Here is a 24093-nt window from a genome sequence, read left to right on the forward strand (position 1 = left end):
TGCCTTGTTCCCAATCATAGTGGGAAAGCTCTTAGTTTCTCACCATTAATATAATGTTTCCTGCAGGTTTTTGGTAGGTGATATTTCTCAAGTTAATAAAGTTCCACTCTATTTTTAGTTTTGAGATTTTTGTATCATAAGTGGATGTTAGATTTTGTCTTTTTTTTTCTATTGATATAATCTTTTTTTTTCTATTGATATAATCATATGAATTATCTTTTGTATGTTGATGTGATGGCTTGCATTCATTGAGTTTCAGATGTTGAGCCAGCCTTACATATCAGAGGTAAGTTCCTTTGATTGTAGTGATAATTGTTTTCGAACATTGTTGGACTCAATATTACTAAGAATTTGTTGAGGGTTTTTATACCTCATGTTCATAAGGGATATAGGTCTATAGTTTTCTTATAATGTTTTTATCTGGTGTTGGTGTTAAGTAATGCTAGTCAAGAACTGATTGTTTAAATACAACTTTTTTCTTTTGTATTCAGATCATTTGGAATTCATAATTCTTTCTTCTAGAATCCCACAGTCATTAGCATATATTTCCACTGTAGTCTCTGATTGCTTCACCTTGGAGAAGGACTGTCACATTTGTCTTCACATCCCTACATTCCAGCCAGAACACTTTCTTTGCTATTACAGGTGCTCAGCAAATGTTCATTGGCCAAATAAATAAATGGTATGAAGAGTTCATCTTTCCATGCTTTGTAGAAACTTTCAGTTTCAATTTCTTCTTTGATCTAAAGGTTATTTAGAAGCATGAATCTTAATTTCCAAGTAATTAACTTTTTTTCTGGTTACCTTTTAATTATTTCCATTTTTATTGAGTGTTAAATATAGACTCTGCTTTAAGTAACTTGTACATGATACAAACTTATAAATGGACATAAAAAAGAAGTATTTGGAAGATAAAAAGTTTTATATACATTTATGAAATTTAGCTTACTTTTATATTCAATTCTTCTGTTATATTTATCATAAAATCTAATTCTGAAAGAGATGTGTTAATATTATATATACATAATAATTATATATTATCTAACAAACAAATATAGAGTTCCAAGCATTCAGATGAGTCCTGTGAATATGATGAGTTGTATTTTTAAAAACTCCTTTTCTTAAACATTTTCACCCTCCTTTTAGACTGACATGCATTATAATATCAGTGTCTGAATTGTACTATGGTTTTACCTGATATTACCTTTAGCAGCATTTATGCTATAAACAAAGCATATTTCGTTTGCATGGATGAGACAATCTGATCTTCTTTACCCCCACCCTCAAAACCCCCAACTTTCTTTAGGATAGACATGACATTATAGGCAGGAACTCTTTCTTCTGTTATGAAAATAGTAGCAATTCTCTATTTGCAGATGGTAGAGTGGTCTCAACAATCAGATCATAAATTTATAAACTGTAAAGGAGTAGTCGCTTTGGCTACAGAATTAGTATTAAAAAAAATGTGTGACTTTCTCCCCGTGTGTCTCTGTCTTTAACTGCCACCTTTGCTGTTCCTCAGCTCTGTGTTGTGAGTTGCTCATTTGGTATATCATCTAGTTGTGCACAGGACAAGAGGGATGAAGCAAGGAGGCTGCTTTGGCTCAGACCATTCATTAGGATCTTTGGGGTCCAGGGTCTTTGTTCTTGGGCACCCTGGGAAGGGCAGTGGATGAAAAGACAAGTTGAATAAAGGGGAAGGTGTCTAGGATACAACTATGAGATGTGACCTTACATAATAATTGAGGAGAAATGTTAGCTCCCACTGCCTAATTGGGTTTGGTTCATTTTAAAATTCTGTTTACTTTAATTAGGTTCACTGCAGAATGGGAAGCTTGCTGAGCTTGAAAATTTCCTGTCTCACAAAATAATAAAAGAAAGTTGGCTCCCTTGGTGGGCTTTTTTTTTTTTGCCACTCTTTTACTTCACTCCTCAGCCCTCAATAACTTTAGACATCAGTGGGACTCTTTCCTGAGATGATCTAGGTTAAATAAAACCTGTCATTAGGCATTTGCTTATTTCCTTGGAGTCAGCTCAAATAGGTATACATACCATTTAATCAGCTCCTGAAGAGAAGCTGGGATGGGGTGAGGGTACCCACTGGAGACCTTTTCATTCTACATTCAACAAAAGAACAGCTGGTTTTTTAAGCATGTAACTCAGTAGTCTTCCTTTTTTTTTTTTTTTTTTTTTTTTTAATGATTATTCTCATGGCTTCTAATTCTATTTCTTTACCTCTTCTCAGAAAGGATCCTAGCAAGAAACAAACATAACATGCAAATTGGATATCTTGAGTAGAGTTTAATAAGGTGATAATTTATAAAGGTATAGGGTCAGGATTTAGGGAAAATACAAGAGATAATATGGAAATCTGGGTGTAGTAACAGTGGTCTGTCGCTAGCAGAAGCTATGGCCTTTAGTTGAGGGTCACAGTCTAACCCATGGAAACCTTGTGGAAGGAATAAATACCCAACCTCTCTTATCTCTTATCTTTGCTGGTGCACATCCCATTGACTGCACCCAACTGAGAGCAATAGTACAAGAGAGCTTGAAGTTGTTATCCTCTTCCCTTACCACAGAGCAGGTAGAGAATGGATCTGGAAGGGGCAAAGGGAAGATCATTAACATTCTGTCTGACCTCTGCTTTTCTGAATCTTTCATGGGTTCTGTTTCCTCCTCCTTCCCACTACACACAAGTGCTCTCTTTAATCATTGCTTCTTCTTTTTTTTTAAGTTTATTTATTTATTGAGAGAGAGAGAGACAGACAGAGAGAGACAGACAGAGACAGAGAGAGAAAGCACAATCAGGGGAGTGGCAGAGAGAGAAAGGGAGAGCGAACACACCAAGCAGGCTCTGTGTTGTCATTGCAAAGCCCATTGAGGGGCTCCATCTCACAAACCACAAGATCATGACCTAAGCTGAAACCAGGAGTCGGACACCTAACCAACTGAGCCACCCAGGTGCCCCAATCATTGGTTCTTCTTACTCAAAGTTCTCTTCCTTGGTGATCTCACTGTTTTTCACTTTCTTATAACTACCAAGATTCTGTCAGTCTTTTCTAAAACTTCAGCTCTGTCTCTAGCTAGGTTGGTTTTTTATTTTTTTAAGAAACCAAAACCACAAAATAGGTCCTCTTCCTCTAGGGCCACGATAGCCCACTATATATATATATATATATATATATATATATATATATATATATACCTCTTTTACGGTGTAAGGACTGTGGTAGTCTGCATATTATTCACCAAGAAAACTGTAGTCAAAATAGAAAACAATATTTTTCCTCTCAGCATAACTAGGGAGGATCAGATATCTATTTTCTGATTCCATGCTGTTATGTTTATTTAGTTTGGACAGGCTGTACCTGCAACTGCTGGTATGATCAGTTAGGATACCTGCACATTATAGGGCATGTAGAAGTTGAAATTAAAAATAATTCCTGAGATATAATGTGCGATTAGAGCATAGCAATGACAACCATATACTGGGTAAATGTCAGTGACACTGTTCCAATCCATTGGCCTAAGTATGCTGACTCCAGAGCACATAATATTAATGCTTCACTATTCTGGATGTGGGAATTGTATAGAAAGGGAGGCATCAAAGTTGATGCCAAAATTTTGATTCCAAGTTTTGGGTAAAATGATGAGAAGGCAGCAAGTTTTGAGGGGAAGATGAAGAATTCCATTTGTATTTGTGCTATCTGAAGGGAACAGTTCATTAAGCAATTGGATATGGGAAGGGTGCAGGAAGTGTTGGGAATTTAGGAAAAAAATTGCATCCAGAGAGAACGATTCAGGAGTCATCAGCATAGAAGTGGTGGTTGTATCTGTCATGAACTTGTCCCTCACAAGTATGTAGAATCAGACGGAAAGAAGAGCTTAGTTTTTCTCATCTTCACTGCTACTCTCTAATCCAAGATTCCAACAGCTTGAATCTTTTGCAATAATCTCCTCTGTGTTCTCTATTTTTATTCTTTTTTTTTTATTTTAAAAATGTTTATTTATTTTCAGAGAGAGGCAGACAGAGCATGAACAGGGGAGGGGCAGAGAAAGAGGGAGACACAGAATCTAAAGCAGGCTCCAGGCTCTGAGCTGTCAGTACACAGCCTGATGTGGGGCTCAAACTTGTGAATTGTGAGATCATGATCTGAGCTGAAGTCAGATGCTTAACTGACTGAGCCACCCAGCACCATGGATCTTTTTTTTTTTAATGTTTATTTATTTATTTTGAGAGAGGGAGAGAGAGAGAGAGAGAGAGAGAGAGCACAAGCAAGGGAGTGGCAGAGAGAGAGAGGGAGAGAGAGAATCCAAGAAGGCTCCACACTGTCAGTGAAGAGCCTGACATGGTGCTCTATCTCACAAACCATGAGATCATGACCTGAGCCCAAACCAAGAGTCAGACACTCAACCAACTGAGCTACCCAGGTACCCCTTGGGTCCTATTCAGTACATTTTCCCAAAAATCCTGCAGTCCAGGTGATCTTTTTAAATGTAGGTCTTCAAGTTTAAAGCCATCAAAGCTTTCTCATTATAGTTGGAATAAAATCCAAACAAGTGCTTTGGAAGGTCTAAAAGACCCTGAATGTCTATAAGGCACAGGCTAGGGCTTCCATGTAACTTTATTTTATATTGTTGTATTGACTCTGTTTAAATTTCATTCATAAGTGGAATTTAAGGAACAAACAAATGAACATAAGGGAAAGGAAAAAAGAGAGGGAGGCAAGCCATAAGAGACTCTTAACTACAGAGAACAAACTGAGGGTTGCTGGAGGGGGAATGTGTATTAAGGAGGGCACTTGTGATGAGAGCTAGGTGTTCTATGTAAGTGATGAATTACTAAATTCAACTCCTGAAACTAATATTACTCTGTATGTTAACCAACTAGAATTTAGATAAAAAACTGGAAACATTAAAAACAACAACAACAACAACAACAACAACAAAATAAATTTCTGGCGAACACCAAGCTCTATTCCACATCAGGGCCTTTGTTCCAACTCTTCATCTGCTTGTTCCTTTTTATCCTTCCGTTATCAGCTTAAATGCCATTGGCTCAGAGAAGTTTCCCCTGTCCTCCAAATGTAAAGAGTTCTCTGTCACTAGATCTTGTCCTTTGCTTCATAGCATTTGTCTGAATTTAGAATTATATAATGATTTGTGTGTTTACTTTTAAAATATCTACCTCTCCTATTGGACTGTAAGGACTCTACTTAATAGTCAACGCCTACTACATAGTAAATACTCAATAAGTACTTGGTGAATTAATGAATCTATATTAATTCATCTATATTAATATTTACTTCAATCATTGATATCTCTGTCATTTATTTATTCTCTGTATATCATATATTTTTCTGTCATTTATTTGTATGATTCTCCGTGCATGGGTACTAAGTAGCTGAAATTCTAAAACTTCATTTTTTGGCTCCCTACAGGTACAAGGAGATTATTATTATACTTTATGCAAGCAATTACAGATGAATTTCTGTCAAGATCAAATAAAGACAGCAACATTTAGATTGAAGACAGGAATGACCTTCTTTCTCTATGTTCTATTTAGAAAAAAACCTCATTTCCATAATTGGCTATGGTGTTGTCTCTAAATATTATGCAAACTACCTTGAATTCTTATAATGCAAGTTGGGTGATAATGAAAAATTAATAGCAGTTGCCCCAAAGACAAGGAATCCTCTGGGTATGATTTTTTCTATTTTATTGTTTTAATTTTTTCCAATATGCTTATGGAGCATAGCAAGAGTTAGCATTCATGAAATAGAGAAAGGTGGGGTAGAACCTGTTCTTTTACTAGATCTCTTTATTTTTTACTCCTTTTCTACTTGTTTTTGTTTCTTCTAGGGTAGATGGTGAGAGAAGGGCGAGTATAGGAAAAGTGAAAAATCTTATGTATAACCTGGCTGTAAAAGCCTCCTAATAAAGAAGGCACTGTGCAGCCAGTGTATCCAGGCTGAGCTCTTGTGACCCACCCTCAGCCTCTACCCCTAGAGATACATAGCCTCTTCCTCTCTATCCTGGGTTTCTGTGTTCCTGGCAGAAAATTAGATTATGAGGGGTAGCTCGAGTCTGGTTATCTTTTGCGGTTTCCCATTTGCACATAGGAACTGACAGTTTTGCCTTAACAATGGACGATCAGTAGGCTGTACCCTCTCAGCTCCTTCTCTCTTTGCCACCATCATGGGAAGCTCTAGTCACCTTCATACTTTTCATGTGGGAGGCAAATATCCATCTTCCTGTTCTGAAATATTCCCACATGCCAGGAGTCATATATCAGTTGTCTTAGAATTCCAGTCTTGGTGGTCATAACCTTGGTGGTCTGGGTTTTATGGTTCAGCAAAACCCCACTCCCAGAAGTGAGATGTTCGTCTTCCCTTTCCTAAGGTTCTTTTCAGTCTTTTAAGAGTGGTTCTTTAGCGATTCTTCTACTGGGGGAAGAAAAGAAAGCCGATGTGCTTTCTACTTTTATGAATCCCCTTGCCAAATATTCTCCATTCCTTCCTCTTCTGCCCCTTACAGTTTCTTCTCAAAATAGTAGCCAGAATAATCCTTTGAAGAACTCAAGTTAGATTAGGTCACTTCTTTGCTAAGAATTCTCCAATATTTTCTCAACTCATTCAGAATCAAATTAAAAGTTTTTATCTTGGCCCATATGTCCCCTTTCATCTGTCCCTCACTATTTCTCTGAACTCATTTCTGCTACTCCTTTTCTTTAGCTCATTTTGCTCCTGGCTTTTCCTTGAACACACCAGTCTAGCTCCCTTCTACAGAAATGTTCTTCCTCCAAGCATCCATTAGGCTATCTGCTTCTTCTACTACTTGGATGTCATCTTCTCATAGAGACCTTTGCTGACCACCTTATCTGAAACAGCCCTCCCCTTCTTCTGGCATCTCAACAATGCTGACAGTGAATATCCTGGTGGGATTGGGTTTTTTTGGTTTTTTTAGATCCAAAGCCATTATTTATTTACTTTAATCTAAAGTTATTATGTAAATTTTTTCACTTTATTGATTTTAGTGTATCCATTTAGCCCATATGTTCTTGACAAGGCAGAATCATGACCCTTTTTATTAGTTCTACAGAAAATAGGTACTGAATAAATGTTTTTTTGAGGTTTGGAGAAAAATCCAGATAGACTGAATAGTTTTTGAAGCTCTCTAAAAGCTCACTCCAGGACATGTAAGTTACTGATTTATACAGTTTGGTTATTGAAAGTTATGATGAATTTTTAGTGAGCTTCCTATTCTGTGGTTTCTACTCTAACCCTTTCTTAATGACACTGTCACATCACAGTTTCTAAAGGACTGCTTTATTCACCTTCCTCCTTTGCTTAAAACCTTCAGAATCATGTGCATGTGGTTGTATGTGTGCATATGTATGCATGCATGTACATGTTAAGCAAAACCTTGCTTGCTTCCCCCCTCTTCCCTTCTACATCTCTCTCTCCCTCCCATCCTCTCTGCCATGCCACCTTCCTTCCTTCCTTCCTTTTATTACTATTATTTAGTAAGCACCATTATATATTATATTTTTGGTGTTTTACCTACAAAATATCCCTATAACCCTTACAACACATTGCAAGGATCTATTTTATTCTCATTTTACAGATGGACAAAATGGGGCTTATACTGGTTAAGAAGTCTCTCCCAGTTTACCTAGCTAGTAAGTAATAGAATTACAACTAGAAGCCAAACCTATTTTAAAGCTGCTGCATCAATGTTTCCTCAATCAGAGGAAATATAAAAAATACTTTTGTTTGTGTTTTATTTTTTTACACTTTTTTATTGAGGTTTGATATAGCTACACAAATATTAAGTGTTCAGTTCAATGAATTTGTATATATATGTTCATCCAGGTAACTATCTCTTGAATCAAGATATACGTTTTCAGTCCCTTTTTAAAGATAAGAAAAATTTTCACAGATGGTCAGTGCTGATTTAAATTATTTTTATTTTATTTTTTTAAGAATGATTTTTTAGATGTTTATTTTTGAGAGAGAGAGAGAGAGAGACAGAGTGTGAGTGGACAAGGGGCAGAGAGAGAGGGAGACAGAATCGGAAGCAGACTCCAGGCTCTGAGCTGTCAGCACAGAGCGCAATGTGGGGCTCGAACTCACGAACTGTGAGATCATGACCTTAGCCGAAGTTGGACACTCAACTGACTGAGCCACTCAGACACCCTAAATTATTTGTATTAAAATAAAAAAAGTTATATATAATCCATTTGTGTTTGTAGTTTTTGCATAAGAATAAAAACAAATTTTATAAATTTAATATGAATGAAACTGAAAATGTAGCAAAATTTCAATTAGCATAAATTTAATGAGACAGATAATGTTGTGGTTTGCTAAAACCACATCTCTGCTCAACATGTGAATATAGTGTTGATCTTAGAGATAGGTCTTTTGTTTTTGTTATGCTTGTGTCATTGTGTGGTATCATTTTTTCCCATTTGAATTGCTTCAGAACCTTTACTCATACATTGCTCTGTGACACCATTAAGACCTTGTTTGGTGTGAATACATCATTTATGTATCGAGTCAACTTCTATTTTTTTCTCATGAACCCTCAACAATTAGAGTAGTTAGCACCAATATAACCACATACATACACAGGTATGGGCACTGAAATCTTTTGTTGATACTTAGTATTGAGGTGGCCACATGGATAAATCTACATCAACTGTAAATATTTGCTTAGATAAGCAAATAAGTGAAAAACAAAATTTTAAATTTTTTTGTAGAAAGCTTGTGGAGATAACTTCTTGTAATTGTGAAAGTGTGAAAAGCCATGGATCACAGTGACCATATCATTTTGGAATTTGTGAAACCAAAGAAAGGGAATTAGGGAATGTCAGTAACACTAAGTCATGCTAAGTAATGATAGCTTTGCTTATTGAACAGTTACAATATACAAGGCACTGTACTAAGTGTTTTACATTGTCTCTAATCCTCACAGAAACAATTATCCCAGTTTTAACATGAAGAGACTGTGGCTTAGAAAGATTAAGTAATTTGCCCAGTATCACAGATAATTAGTAGAGCCAGATTTTAACTCAGTCAGTCTGCATTTAGAATTATGTCTCTAAGAATGTAGATTTCAAAGACTTTTTAGAAAACATAAGCAGACTACCTTAACCAGTGAACTTGAAAGAAATGTCTCAGTAATGACAACAGACCTTCACATGATATGTTGACTTTACAATTTGAGATTACTCCAGTGATGGAGGAAAGAGAGGCACCAAATAAACCTATGTGGTACACAAGAATTGAGTGATATGGAGGAAGAGTGCCAGTGGCGTTTGTACTTATTTTTCTACTTGCACTTTATGATCTTTAAAGAAAAAAATGTAGGAGATTAAAATTTCAAATTTCAAAGAGATACCTTATCATTTAGGATTAGGTTTGGCTGCTAGGAACTTAAAGTTATAGTATCTTAAATAGGATAGAAATTTCTTTTTCTTGTTAAACTGTGAAGGTGGCTAATCCAGAATTTGTATAGTGTCTGTATTTCATAAAGTTCTTATGACCCAGCCTTCTTTATGGTTCTTTTACGTATAGACACCATTCTGAAGGTTACCTCATGTTCCAATATGACTTCTCTAGTTCCAGCTATCGCATGTACATTCCACCTACCAGGAAGGAGAAAGGGAAGAAGCACATATCTGTACTCTAGAAAGATACTCTTAAATTGCACATACTAGCTCCTCTTTTTTTTTTTTTTTTTTTTTTTTTAATTTTTTTTTTTCAACGTTTTTTTTTTATTTATTTTTGGGACAGAGAGAGACAGAGCATGAACGGGGGAGGGGCAGAGAGAGAGGGAGACACAGAATCGGAAACAGGCTCCAGGCTCCGAGCCATCAGCCCAGAGCCTGACGCGGGGCTCGAACTCACGGACCGCGAGATCGTGACCTGGCTGAAGTCGGACGCTTAACCGACTGCGCCACCCAGGCGCCCCCATACTAGCTCCTCTTACTTCCCTTGGTCAAAATTAGTCAGATGGCCACACCTAGCTATATTGAAGGCTGGGAAATAGAGACTTTAGATAACTGTGTTTCTACCTAGAATTTTGGAGTTCTATTAGTAAATTAAAAAGAGATAGACACATATTGTGGGGCATCTAGCAAATTTTGCCACATAGGTATAACCAAATTCAAATAGAAGAGTAACAGAAACCTGTAATAATAGTGTCATAAAGGCTAAAAGCCTAGAATAATCTGAAGCATCTAAAAGATTTGGCTTTTGATTATTTAAAATTTTTTGTTTATTTTTAGAAAAGTAGAAAACAGGTGATAGTTCTCACTTGGGGAAAATTATAACATTAATAGGTGATGGAAAAATGAGTCCTCTATTTTTTTCACCTCTTCTATCAAAACTTATTATTAAATTGGCAGAACACGTTGATGAGAAATTGAAGGCTCAGATAATATAGCACCTTGATCGTTGCCCTCATTATTGTTTTCCTGCATTATCTCAGCAACCTCCTTTAAAAAGTTCTTGTTGTTTCTTGGCATATATTTCCTTCCCTCACCTTCCAATCAAGTAAAGAAGACCACTTCTTTACTCCCAGAAATTATTTCTGTAAAAATAAATCTTGTCATTCCCCTACTTAAAAACATTTTTTTTTTGGTTCTATATACTTTATAGAATTACACCTAAACTTATCATGGTACATAAAGCCCATCATGGTATGTTGTGAACTTTCATCTCATCTGTCTATTCCTTTCATGGTTTTTGAAACTTTTCAAAAACTTTGCTAACCTTTTTAGTATTTCCTGAATTTTGGATCTACTAATCCTTTTGTGCAAATGCTCCTCTGTTTTGGGGAAATTCGTGGACAGTTTTAAGACCTAACTCAACTCACATGTCTCCACCTTTTTAAAGCCATGCAAAGGTGGATAGCTTTTCCTTTGTATCCACATGGCATTCTGCACATATTTCTATTGCAGCACTTGTCATATTGTAAGTAAATGTGTATTTATTTACATGTATTTCTTCTCTGCTAAACTCTAAGCTTCTCAGGAAAAACAATTTTAAACATATTGCTCAGCACTTAGTGAATGTTCAAAATGGTTATTGACTGATTGACGAGAGTATGCAGATGGTTTACATTAATTCAAGTCCTCAGGGTCAAATGAAATACATGCTAGAGTAATTGTGATTTAGGAACTATTGCCAGGTATCTTGGAGGAATTTTGGGTAGTGTAAGTATCAAAGGACTAGAGATAGGCAATATTCTAGTTTTCATAATGGGTGTAAAAGTATGCTAGAAGTCATAGACTCACAAGCTTTAGGCCATAAAGCACATTATTAGATAGATGACTTGTGAGTATTTTAGAGAAAATACTGAAAAGTACATTTCTATTGTTATATTTTAACCCTGCCTACCTTTATAAAGTATTAAGAGGCAGGTGTTGATTCCTAGGAACCTGTAAATGTTTGCTTAGGACAAGTAAAATTGTGTGAAACTCTTTTCCTCTTTTTTTTTTTTTTTGAAACTTACTGAATCGTGGCTATATATTCTGTAAGGCATTCTGTACATATTTGATGTCCCTCATGTACTCTCTATTGTGGTTTTATGTGGATCAGATGTTGCATATTGTGTATTGAAAACCACAAGGTTTTCTGTATTTTCTGTATTCAGGGTTTCCCTGCTTTCAGTCATTTTTTTTAACACTTTAATTTTTTTTGCCATATTCACACAGCATTTCTACTTTTAACATTTATTTATTTTTGAGACAGAGAGAGAGAGAGAGCATGAACAGGGGAGGGTCAGAGAAAGAGGGAGACACCGAATCTGAAACAGGCTCCAGGCTCTGAGCTGTCAGCACAGAGCCCGACGCGGGGCTCGAACCCACAGACCGTGAGATCATGACCTGAGCTGAAGTCAGACACTTAACCAACTGAGCCACCAAGGCACCCCTCATTTCTACTTTTATATACCTAAAATTTTTCTTTAAATCAACTTGTTGCTTAAAACTTAAACTTAGCCTTATTCTAAAAGAAAATATCTATTATGTACCAGTGATAACTTTTCTAATATACCCTATAATACATACATAACAGTGAACAAAAAAAAGTGATGGCCCTGTGTCATCTTGAATGCAACCATTATGTAATTTTATCACATTTTATGCTGCAATCACTAAGTGAAATATGGGAGGTATTTAGGGCTAATTCGAAGTACCACTGAGTGATTTTTTTGTCCATTGCATCATGGCATGGTGCACAATGGCAGTTGATTAATGGATTGATATCAAGTTGGAGGGGTTGTTTTGAGTGACAAATTACAAGGCTATGACCTTTGTTCTAACCTGATTCACAATTTTATTAGTGACCTGAAGACATAGGGGTGAATGGGTTCAGTTGGAAATCGCTTCCAGGGGTAATTAATTTACTGGATGATAGAAAAGGTTAAAAATTTTTGGCAGGTTTGGATTATAGGTAAAGAATAGTAGCATGGTAGGAATTAATATGGAGAATACACAATTAGATTAAGACAGACCAGTGTTCGCATATAGAAAGGAGATGATCTGGCAAAATTACTTTGGCATTTTAATTGGCTCTAAACTCATTAGGAGCAGAAAAGTTTCTATAAATGCCCTAGAAAGTAAATGCAAACCTAGATTTCAGTCATGAAAGTAATGACTTTAAAATCAAGTGTCCAAATTCAGAGAGCTAAGCATTTACAGCTGATCAATCTATATCTGGAATATTGTTAATTCCAAGATATTATCCAGAAAAATTACACGGCTGGAGACCTTATCATATGGGAGAGAGAGTTGAAGGAACTGGGCATGGTAAGCCTGAAGAAGAAAATTTTAAGTTGGGGCATGAGAATTGTTTTCAAATGCAGTATTGGAAACGCTTTTAACATAGAAGAAAAATTTTATTTATTCTGCATCGCCTTAGTAAGTAGATTTGACTTCAGCTCAATAAAAATTAAAATAATTGAACAGTCAGGGATGTTTCCTCAAGGGAAGGAGCAAGCTGCCAGGATTGCCATATGGTCATATTTGGGGGGTGTGTATGATGTGTCTAAATTGGCAGAGAGGTGATCTTTTAACTTTATATGATTTTAATTTTTACGATGATCACGTCATCAGAAAAAAAGATAATTCCCTTTGAAAAGTGAAATTTAAAACTATGTGAGAAGGGGAGTGGTTGGAGGAGACTTGTACTTTTGTCACTTAATACTTGTGTATTTTTGACTGCCTCCTTAACCTCCCTGAGCCTGAAGACCCTCTTCTAGACAGTGGGAATAATAGTACTTTTCATGCTCGATAGTTGTGAAGATTCAATTAATGCTATGAATGAAAATTCCTGACACAGTAGGACTTAGGTGTATGTAGTTTTCTTTTTCTTTTTCTTTGGTCTTGATTTTACTGTTGGACAGGACAACCAAAACTAGTGGGAAGCTGGAAACTTAGTCCTAATTTTGGACCTTAAACAGGTTGTCCTAACTTGTGATTTGGAAGTCATGTGGTATGGGAAAAGTAATACAGAAGAAAGAGAATATATGTGTGTGTGTGTGTCTGTATGTGTATGTATTTAGTCACTTCTGGGAGCCCTTGTAATGTCATAGTACAGTCTTCACAGATGAGACCTATATTCATTATTTTCTTGCTTGTCTTAATGGCCAATCACTGAGCAATAAATCTATGGGCCACATGGCCTATTCAGTTTAGCTGCAATATGGATGAAATTATGAAATCATCCATTTCACATCCCTGTTAATTGAGCTTTTATAGTAATCAAATTAGGTAGTTGTTTAATGATCCAATTAACTGTTCTACAAATTGATGCTTAGATTACTTCGTAGAGCTCTTACCTAAACTAAGTACATATACTTGAAAGTTTAAGCTAGCTTATTACAATGATACTCTCAGCTTTGACTAACTTTGAGGGAAAAAAAGTAAATGAAAGGAGACCTCAGGCAAACAAATCATCATTCAATCCAGGCCAAGAAAAAAAAAGTCTTGGCAATTCATTAGACATCACGTCTTCATTTTTAGATTCTATATTTAAGAAGTTATTACCATTTTTTCAAAAGATTATTCTCCTACCTCGATATACTGCCACCAGGTAACAATAGCTGCTACTGTTGTTAGTTCCAATCTTTCCAAAATGAAAGATTTAAGTTCTAGAACCATTCTCAAGGATTTCTAAGCAGTAGTGTTCTTCTTGTATCTCTATGATTTAGTTTTCTGTGTATTTTTCTTTTATCTAAAAAATAAGCTCTGCTTTTGTCAAGCTTAAACCATGTTAAACCACCACTATTTTAAAGATGGTAACTTAGATCTATGTGTCTGTTTTTGTGCCAATAGTATACTTACTTGATGATTACAGCTTTGTAATACAGCTTGAAGTCCAGAATTGTGATGCTTCCAGCTTTGGTTTTCTTTTTCAACATTACTGTGACTATTAGGGATCTTTTCTGCTTCCATACAAATTTTAGGATTGTTTGTTCTAGCTTTGTGAAGAATGATGGTGGTATTTTGATAGGGATTACATTGAATGTATAGATTGCTTTGGGTAGTATAGATATTTTAACAATATTTGTTCTTCCAATCCATGAGTATGGAATGTTTTTCCATTTCTTTGTGTCTTCTTCAGTTTCTTTCATAAGTTTTCTATAGTTTTCAGCATATTAGGTATTTACCCAAAGGATACAAAAAATGCTAATTTGAAGAGGCACATGCACCCCAATGTTTATAGCAGCACTATCAATAATAGCCATATTATGGAAAGAGCCCATATGTCTATCGACTGATGAATGGATAAAGAAGATATATACAATGGAATACTACTTGACATTCAAAAAGAATGAAATCTTGCCATTTGCAATAATGTGGATGGAACTAGAGTGTATTATGCTAAGCAAAACAATTCAGTCAGAGAAAGACAAATACCGTATGATTTCACTCATGTATGGAACTTAAGAAACAAAACATATGAACATAGGAGAAGGAAGGAAAAATGAAAAGGGAGTGGGAGGCAAACCATAAGAGACTCTTAAATACAGAGAACAAATTGATGGGAGGTAGGTGGGGGGATGGGCTAAATAGGTGATGGGCATTAAAATGGGCCCTTGTTGGGATGAGCACTGGGTGTTAAATGTGAGAGATGAATCACTGGGTTCTGGTCCTGAAACCAATAGTACAATGTATGTTAACTAACTTGATTTTTAAATAAATAAATTTTAAAAGAAGATGATAACTTAGAAAAAAGAAGTATAGAGGTAAATGTTTAAGGTACAATCCATTACCTTTTTCAGTAATCCTTCACTATTCTTCCATTAGCCCACAAAATTTTTAGCTTGAAATGAGAGCACTTGCGGTCATGTTCCCTCTTTGGAATGTCTTGGTTTCAGTGTCTGGTTTTTCTCAGCAGCTAACGAAGAACTGCTTCAAGAACAGGCAACCCATTGGTCCTTTCTCTTTTCCCTTCCCCAAGACTATTATTACATTGATCACAGAAAAGGTTTAGTTTGCCTTTATAGTTTTGCTAGTTTGTAACCCCCTTCTTATTTTTCTTTAATGCATGCTAATAGCCAATTATAAACTAAATTCCTTTCTCAAAAATCAGCAATTGAGTTAAAAAAAAGCAACCCTTGGAGGTTATACTGGCCTTCCTCTGTAGATTTTTAGTTTAAATCTTTAGTTTAAATCTTAATATATAGTTTCTTTGCAATTTCCAGAAAACGTATTTGTATTACCAAAGATGGATTATAGTAATTATCACTAATTTCCGTAATCAAAATGGATATAATTTTCTTGGGAATGATGACTTTAATTTTTAAAATTCATTTGCCAGCATCAGTAATCTTCACACTGGTGAGGGTAGAGTTAGGGGAGAGAAAGAGGATAAAATAATGGAGATTGTTGTGGTCCCAGTTTGCATTTTCTTCTACAGTTACTAATTGTTTGACAGTTACAAAAGGTTTTAGAATATGAACTCTGCAACTGTATTTTAAGGTATTCATTAAAACCAGTTATGCAAGTCTCCTGGTGCTTGCTCTGTTGCTCAGGCACCTAAATGACCTCAATCTCCTGTGTCATGCTATTTTTGAGCAAGGAGAAATTGCTTGAGGCCAGACTTTACAAAAATGGAGAGGAAATTGTATGTATAGGAAAAAGTCCCTATGTGTTTAACTGACCACTTCACCAGTTACAAGAAAGATTCTTCTAACTCAGTAGCTTTAACTGTCAAAGAAGAAATAAGAAGTACAGAATAAGTCTTAGGCTAAAATAAGAAAAATACGTCTTATGCATAAAATACATTTATGTGCAAAATGGATAGTGCTTGCACAGTTTTTACATAATTTTTAAGAGATATTTAAGGGAGGCAAAAGATCAGATTAGCAAATTTTTCTTCTAGAGGTCAACAGGAGAAACTTTTAAATAACACTACATACAGCTTTCATCTTCAGAAAGTAAAATTCTTTCTAATGTCCAGTGGGAATAAAATGATTTCCAAATTATTTCTCTAGAATGTGGTAAAAATATATTTTGAATAGACATTAAATAAAGGATTCCTAGTTCCAATCAAAACAAAAGAGGTATGGAATCAACATGACATGGTGGAAAGAACAATGAAAAGGGGAGGAGAAAATTTAGATTCTAGTCTAGGTTCGTCACTTTAATAGCTGTGTGGCCTTGGGAAGCCTTAATTCATAAGCTACTATTTCTTCACTGGCAATGGAGGAATAAGAATGTATGGCCCGCCTTCCTCACAGGGTTTTCTGATGAACATCACTTAGGAATACTGAGAAATGATTTGCCCATAACAGCCACCATCAACCCCACTTGTTCCAGGAATTGCCCCAAAGAGAAGCAGAGGATTTTCCCTTCCTCTTTTTGAAATGTCCCTAAACTTCTGCTAGCCTTTTTATAGTCAGCCAAAGACTGTCAGTTTATCTGAAGACCAATTGGAAAGTCTTCTTCTACTTCCAGAATCCCCACCTTTATGGAACACTTGCCAATCAGAGATTGTCTCAGTATTTCCTGCATAATACTTAGTCTCCTTACTAAAACTTTTGAAACTCTGTTGAAACAAAAGGTGGGTTTCCTTGCTACAAATCTTTATACCTTTGTTAATATTGTCTTGGACTTAAGTTTTTCATTGATAACATTTATGTGTTAGCATTTATAATGAATGTTAAATAAATATAAGACTGCTGCTTCAGAATTTTAAATTTGTTGAAGGAGATAGTAAAACCTAAAACTAAAAATTTCAGGAATCAAACTTAAAGTTCATTTGGGAAAGCATACTCTAAGGAGATATCTGTTTTCATGCTTCACAATCTAGGCCTCTCAAATTTGATAATAATCACTAATTTATAAGGGCTTTATGCATACCATTTTGGTGCCAGTTGAGTGTATCTCTCGAGGCTGACTGTCTGGCTTTGATCCCTGGCTTTACCACTTATTAGCTATATGATCTGAGGCAAGTTACTCAGTGAATGCTAACATTTATGGAGCACTTACTATAGGTCAGGCACAAACATCTTATGTGAATTATGGATTATTTTACTGAATCCTCAATGAGATTAGTATTATTCCCATTTTAGAGAAATCTAGAAAGGTCAAGTAATTTTCCCAAGATTACACACATAACAGTTAACACATAAACAAAACAAGAGTTGTTAATAGCATATAGGTCAATGTGTTGAAATGATTGTATGAGACAAAGCTTGTAATATGTCTAACTAACCAACACATAGGAAGTATTCAGTAAATATTCCATTGTTCTTATCGATGTTACTAGGTGAGCATAATTAACTACATTGTTAAGATAGGAAACTTCAATTGATCTTAAAAAACCAAACCAAACCAAACCAAACATAATACTAGAAAGAGTGAATTGACACATTGGTACTCTAAAATAGAGACCATTAGATTAGCCAGATATAAATTTCATAAGCTTTTTTTCGGTTGGAGAAATAAAATGCTCTTTACTTGAATCCTTGCAACTGACACAGGAGAATGTCGAGAATGTCTCTAGTGGGAGACCTATAGGGGCAGTTGTGAAACAAAGGTAATAACTAGAAGAATTATAATGGTACACTGTTGAGGGGTTGAGTTTGTGGAGTGGCATACCCACCTATGACTCATTGCTCTTCTAGATTTACTTCATTAGAGGTCAATATTTAAAACTATGAGATATGGGGAGCCTTATATCATGATTCAATATTTGAAATGCTAGTGAGTTATAGATTATTTAAGTTGTTTGAAGGATTGGGAAAATAGTAGTGGCCTCTAGATTATAGTCTACCGTAGCAGGGCCTTGTTACATAGATTAATAGAATCATCTCAAGTAAGTTTGGCTAGTCAGTGAGGTAATATAGAAAGATCTGGTTTCCTCAAAAAACCAAAAATAGAACTACCCTACCACCCAGCAATTGCACTACTAGGCATTTATCCACAGGATACAGGTGTGCTGTTTCAAAGGGACACATGCACCCCCATGTTTATAGCAGGACTATCAACAATAGCCGAAGTATGGAAAGAGCCCAAATGTCCCTCGATGGATGAATGAATAAAGAAGATGTGGTATATATATACAATGGAGTATTACTCAGCAATCAAAAAGAATGAAATCTTGCCCCTTGTAACTATGTGGATGGAACTGGAGGGTATTACGCTAAGTGAAATTAGTCAGTCAGTGAAAGACAAAAATCATATGACTTCACTCATATGAGGACTTCAAGAGACAAAACAGATGAACATAAGGGAAGGGAAACAATAATATAAAAACAGGGAGGGGGACAAAACAGAAGAGACTCATAAATATGGAGAACAAACTGAGGGTTACTGGGGGGGTTGTGGGAGGGGGGATGGGCTAAATGGGTAAGGGGCACTAAGGAATCTACTCCTGAAATCATTGTTGCACTGTATGCTAACTAATTTGGATGTAAATTTTAAAAAATAAAAAATAAAATTAAAAAAAAAAAAAGAAAGATCTGGGTCACTGCTGGGAATTTAAAACCCCAGTAGAAGTGGCGCTACTTCAGAAGAGTCCTCTGAGGATGTAAACGAAAAAAGCAAGAGGGGGAAAAGGAGGCCAAGAGGGATATCAAAAACACATTGTGCTTAGTTTATCATTTTTCTTGATTTCAGCCCCAGTTTTAACAGTGTTCATAAAAGAACAATGATTCCATTTACCTAATCCCAATTGATTAATTGATATAAATACTTTAAGTGCAAGGCATTGTGAAGGTAATAGGAATTTAAGACCAGGTAGGAGAGGACTAGGGTCATTTCAGGCCAATAAATGAGCTGTTTTGAGCTAATTTATTTAAATTGTACCCTGTAATAGTTGCCTAGACATTTAAACTCTGGGCCTCAGTTACTTCATCTGTAAAATGAAAATTTTGAACCATATGATCTCTGGGGAATTTTGCAGCATTAAAATGTTACGATTCTCTTTGGCTTACTTTTAAGGAAAAAGTATGAACCTCTTTGGTTAATAAAGAATCAAGGAAATAAGCTCTTATCTTAACAAGGGTGCATCCAAATGGATATGTGCATATGTACATACTTAACCACATATATACATGTTTGGCATAGTTTGAGACATAATGTTTGGCATTATGAGGATTATCATGAAAAAATACTAGTAAAACTGGAATGAGTGACATAAGATTGAAGTGATATCCAGCTTAAAAAGTATTTCTGTCTTTGCAGCATGAAAGAACATAATAACACAGATGCTTTTACAAGGAGAATCTTCTGGCTAAAGGTTAGGGGGATGTAGCAATTCATGTAAGTAAAGTTTAAATTTTATTTACTCAAAAAGTAATAGCATCCTTTGCTCTATATCCCTGTGCCCTTAAGACTATAACAAATCATCCTTGAGTTTCTTGTCCATAGTTTGAAAATGGCTTTATCCTAAGAATTTTTCATTTTGATAAGTGTTTATCTCAGAAATATTAAGCCAGGATTCTCTAAACTCACCCTTGGGAAGTATCTTAATTTAGTTTTTCAAATTACTCAACCACTGCCAATGTTATTTTGACAACTTCTTATTCAAGAAGTCTCATGAATTTAAAAGTTTATGTATAGCCAACAGATCTATTCCTCATGAGATATGGGATCTAAGGCAGTGAGACTCCATTCTTTCTTATTAGTGGAAGTGACAAGACTTACTAGAAACTGAAACAATGGGGTCAAGTACTGAATGAAAAAAAAGGGAAAAAGCAAGGCTGGGAGACTCTCAACCCAAACTAAAACATTCATGATGTCCTGTAAAGAGATGGTTGTAGTTGGAGTTTCTGAGTAACAGAACACTATTTAAGAGAAACTGCTGATGATCATAAAAAGTTATAAGCAATGACAGGAGAGCCAAGGACAGAGAAGAGAAGATGAATTCTTCTTGTCTTGTGTAAATGGAAGGCCTCAATGCTTTTCAGTATGATTTGTTTAAGCTGCTTGTGGTTATCAGTGGGATACACAAGAGAGATAGATCAAATTTCAAAGGACAGTTTGAAATTTTTGATTATTTCTGCATATCCAGTAATAAAGACAATGAAGAAATAACCAAAAGTTTAAGACATTCACATGCTTATAAAATGTTTTCACTTATTCATTATTCTTACTTTAATAAGCACATAACTTGAGTATCCTTCATATTCTAATCACTGGATGAAATACAAGAAAAAAGAAAAAGGTCCTTGCCCTTAAGGTGTTTAAAATCTATTTGGAAGTAAAATATAAGGCTTTTGTTTTGATTAATTCTCCATGTTGCTCTAATAAACTAACTCATATGAAGCTTAAAAATTCAAGTAAAAGTTTTTCCTTTGAAATGCTTGAGAGAAGTTGAGAATAGCATTTCCTTTATGTAAAAACTGGCTAAAAGATAATGCAGCCTATTCTATTAGGCTATTAGAGCCAAATTTATTCATCTTCAATATGCTGTAATTTTATTCAGAACCTATTTTTATTCTGCTATATTCTTCAACCCTAAAATTCACATGGCCCAAGGGAAAAACGTCTTGGAATGTATCATCTGTTCCACTCAGTAGTTAGACTGCTGAAGTTCCAACAGCTGGAACATATTCCTGCTTTGCATCATCTCCCTTTATCCCCATGGAGCCCTTTAGACTTGTTCTTACTCCCCCTGCTGTCCTTGGGGGAAAACTTTTAGCATCTGGTAGCTGGGACTACACGTAAGTTAGATATAGATGCTTTTCTCTGTTGTTTATGGTCAGTATTTCAGTTTTCTAGTTCAGTCTGAGCATGTAAAGCATGATAGTGGAGGTGTGTATGTTTTTCAGGCAGGTGGGAGTTCTGGCAAAGTGAGGAAGGTGGTATGAGACTAGAAACTATGTAACATTAGCTCCTTTGATAAAGATGCTTAAGCTACTTCCTTGGGAGATGAGAAAATTCTAGGGAAATGTAACAGTTGTCTTAAAAACCCTGAAAGGTTGATATTTGAATTCAAAAAAGATTATGGTGGCTCTTGGAGTCCTAGTAACTCCTAAGGAGTGGAGGATAGTGGGAGCAACTTTTGGCTCAGCCTCAAAAAAATAATTTTCCTATCCCTATTGAAGCAGAAGCTCAATGACTACTTGTGATCTTTTTTTTTTTTTTTTTTTTTTTTTAACATTTATTTATTTTTGAGAAACAGAGAGATAGCATGAGTAGGGGAGGGGTAGAGGGAGAGAAAGGAAGATACAGAATTCCAAGTAGGCTCCAGGATCTGAGCTGTCAACACAGCCTGACACAGGGTTCAAACCCATGAAACATGAGATCATGACCTGAGCCGAAGTCGGACGCTTAACCGACAGCCACCTAGGTACCCCAACTGCTTGTGATCTTGTAGAGGTGAAGTAAATGGGATTAGTCAAGGTGATGGGACCTGGATGGGAGTTAGGATAAGGGTGGCAAATTGGTTTAATTCCCCTGCCAACTGTGATCAACTGGTAAAGCCTGCCTGGAGTCCAATGGGCCTCTGACACTGTCCCAGCTCACGAGGAACAAGTAAGTGCTGTGATTGATTACAATAGATTTGCATGCCATACATTTTCTCCCTCTGGGATGTTACTTCACTATTATTTCCATTCCTTAGATTCTGTGATCATCAGTGGTACTGCTTGGTGTTACTACCAGTTCAATATACCCAGCCAGCTCTGTGCATTCAAAACACAATTTCATATCTACACTACTTGTCTACTACTTCTTACCTTTTGTTACCCTTGGGTGGTTAAGTGTATAATTGTGTTGACCTGATTAGACTGAAAGATTATAGGAATTTTACTTCCTGCTGTAATGAAATTACAAGGAAGCATAGTGGTGTATTGGAACATAATTTGACTTCTACCCTCACCATTTCACTGAGACTACATCCACCAGTGGTGCCACAAATGATGTATGTGTTTCCAAAGGCATGAACACTTGACAGCTTCTTGAAATATTTTTGTCTCTTGGCTCTTACCATGCTATTTCCTTCTGCTTTTCTCCCACCTCACTACTTCTTCTTAGTATCATTTACTCTCATCCAAGGACCAAAGTAAGATCCTCTTCAAGAGATGATTAAAACGTATCTACTCTCTCATCTGCCCATTCCTGTAGATTTTAATTCTGTTCTTATATTGATAATTCCAAAATTTCTAAGCATAGGTGAGAACTTTAATTTTCACTCTTTTTTCTAATCACTTGCTTGAAATTACCTGTTAGATGGTTCATCTAAAACTTGCCATTCAATATGGACTCCTGATCCATCCCCTATTTTGTTTTCTTGTCCTCTTAATCATTCCATAATATAATTAGCCACCCAGGTCCTCATCCAGGAAATGTAAGGATTATTCTTGATTTTTTTCCCTTCCCCCACTTCCCACCCCTCATCTATAATGATAGATTTATCATTATAAATATCTCAACTACATTTTGGCTGTGTCACTTCTCTCTCTCACCATTACCATCACCCTGGAGCAGACTACTCGTGTCTCTCATCTGGACCATTGCAGTAACCTCCTAATACTTGCCCCACCAAAGTTCAGTATTCACACAGTAGTAAGAGTAATCTTTCATTCATTCAACATTAACTCAACAAACATTTAATTGAATACATGGAGGGATTATCATAGATGGAGCTCTTCAAGGCTCTTGGGGGTCATCAGGGAACAAGCAAAGTTTTCTGACTTTGTTCTAGTAGGAGAAGATACACACAAAAAAACAAGAAACACAATAAATAAATGAAAAATATAATAAGCTAGTTGATGTACGTGCTGTGGAAAAACTAAAAGTAAAGCAACTTAAAGGAGTTAGGGAGTGCTGGAAAGTGATAGTACAGATTACAATATATAGAAGGAGGTCAGAATAGGTCTCATTAAGAAGATGATCTTTTCATGAGAGAGTTAACCAAGTGGACATCAAGGAGAAGAATGTTCTAGGCCAAAGAACAGCTAGAGTAAATGTCTTTCAAATGAGACAGTATCTTGTGTGTTTGAGAGACAGCAAGAGAACCTGTATGGCTATAACAGAGTGAGTATGTGAGGAGGAGTGTGGGAAGAGATCAGAGTTAACACGACAGAGACCGTAGAGCTACATGAGAGTGTCCTACAAGGGCACTGTAAGAACTTCGACTTTTACTCTCCTTGAAAAGAGGAGTCCTTGGATAGCTTTGAGTAAAGGAGTGAAATATAATATAACTTACATTTTAAAAGGATCACTTTGGCTGCTGTTTAATAAATATTAAAGTTAAGAGTATAATGCAGAGACCAATTAGGAGGCTATTGCAGTAATCTAGGTGAGAGATGATGGATATTTAGACCAGGATGGTAATGGGAGAGGTGGTACAAATTGGTTAGATCTTGGATATATTTTGCAGATATATCCAACAAGATTTCTTGATGAATTTGGTGTGGGATATGAGAAAGATGTTTTAGGAATGACTGCAAGTTTTTAGGACTGAGCAACTGGAAAAAATGGGGTTGGCATTAAATGAGATGGAAAAAATTGAGGAGGGATAGATTTTAATGAGAAGATCAGGAGTTTTAGTCTTGGTCATGAAAACTTTAATATATTTATTAAATATTAGAGTGGATGTTGAATAGCAGTGGGATACACAAGTC

The 24093-nt window shown here is 35.9% G+C and overlaps 1 long non-coding RNA gene across 2 annotated transcripts in view; it reads left to right on the top strand.

Moving 5' to 3' along the window:
• LOC122229739 overlaps nucleotides 1–24093 on the top strand; it is a 237298-nt gene that overhangs the window by 114864 nt on the left and 98341 nt on the right. For both annotated transcript variants that reach the window (XR_006207121.1, XR_006207122.1), the window contains exon 3: nucleotides 19706–19783. This is a non-coding gene — a long non-coding RNA (uncharacterized LOC122229739). The remainder of the gene's footprint in view (nucleotides 1–19705; nucleotides 19784–24093) is intronic.

Source organism: Panthera leo, chromosome C2, assembly GCF_018350215.1.
Source record: "Panthera leo isolate Ple1 chromosome C2, P.leo_Ple1_pat1.1, whole genome shotgun sequence".
NCBI lineage: Eukaryota > Metazoa > Chordata > Mammalia > Carnivora > Felidae > Panthera > Panthera leo.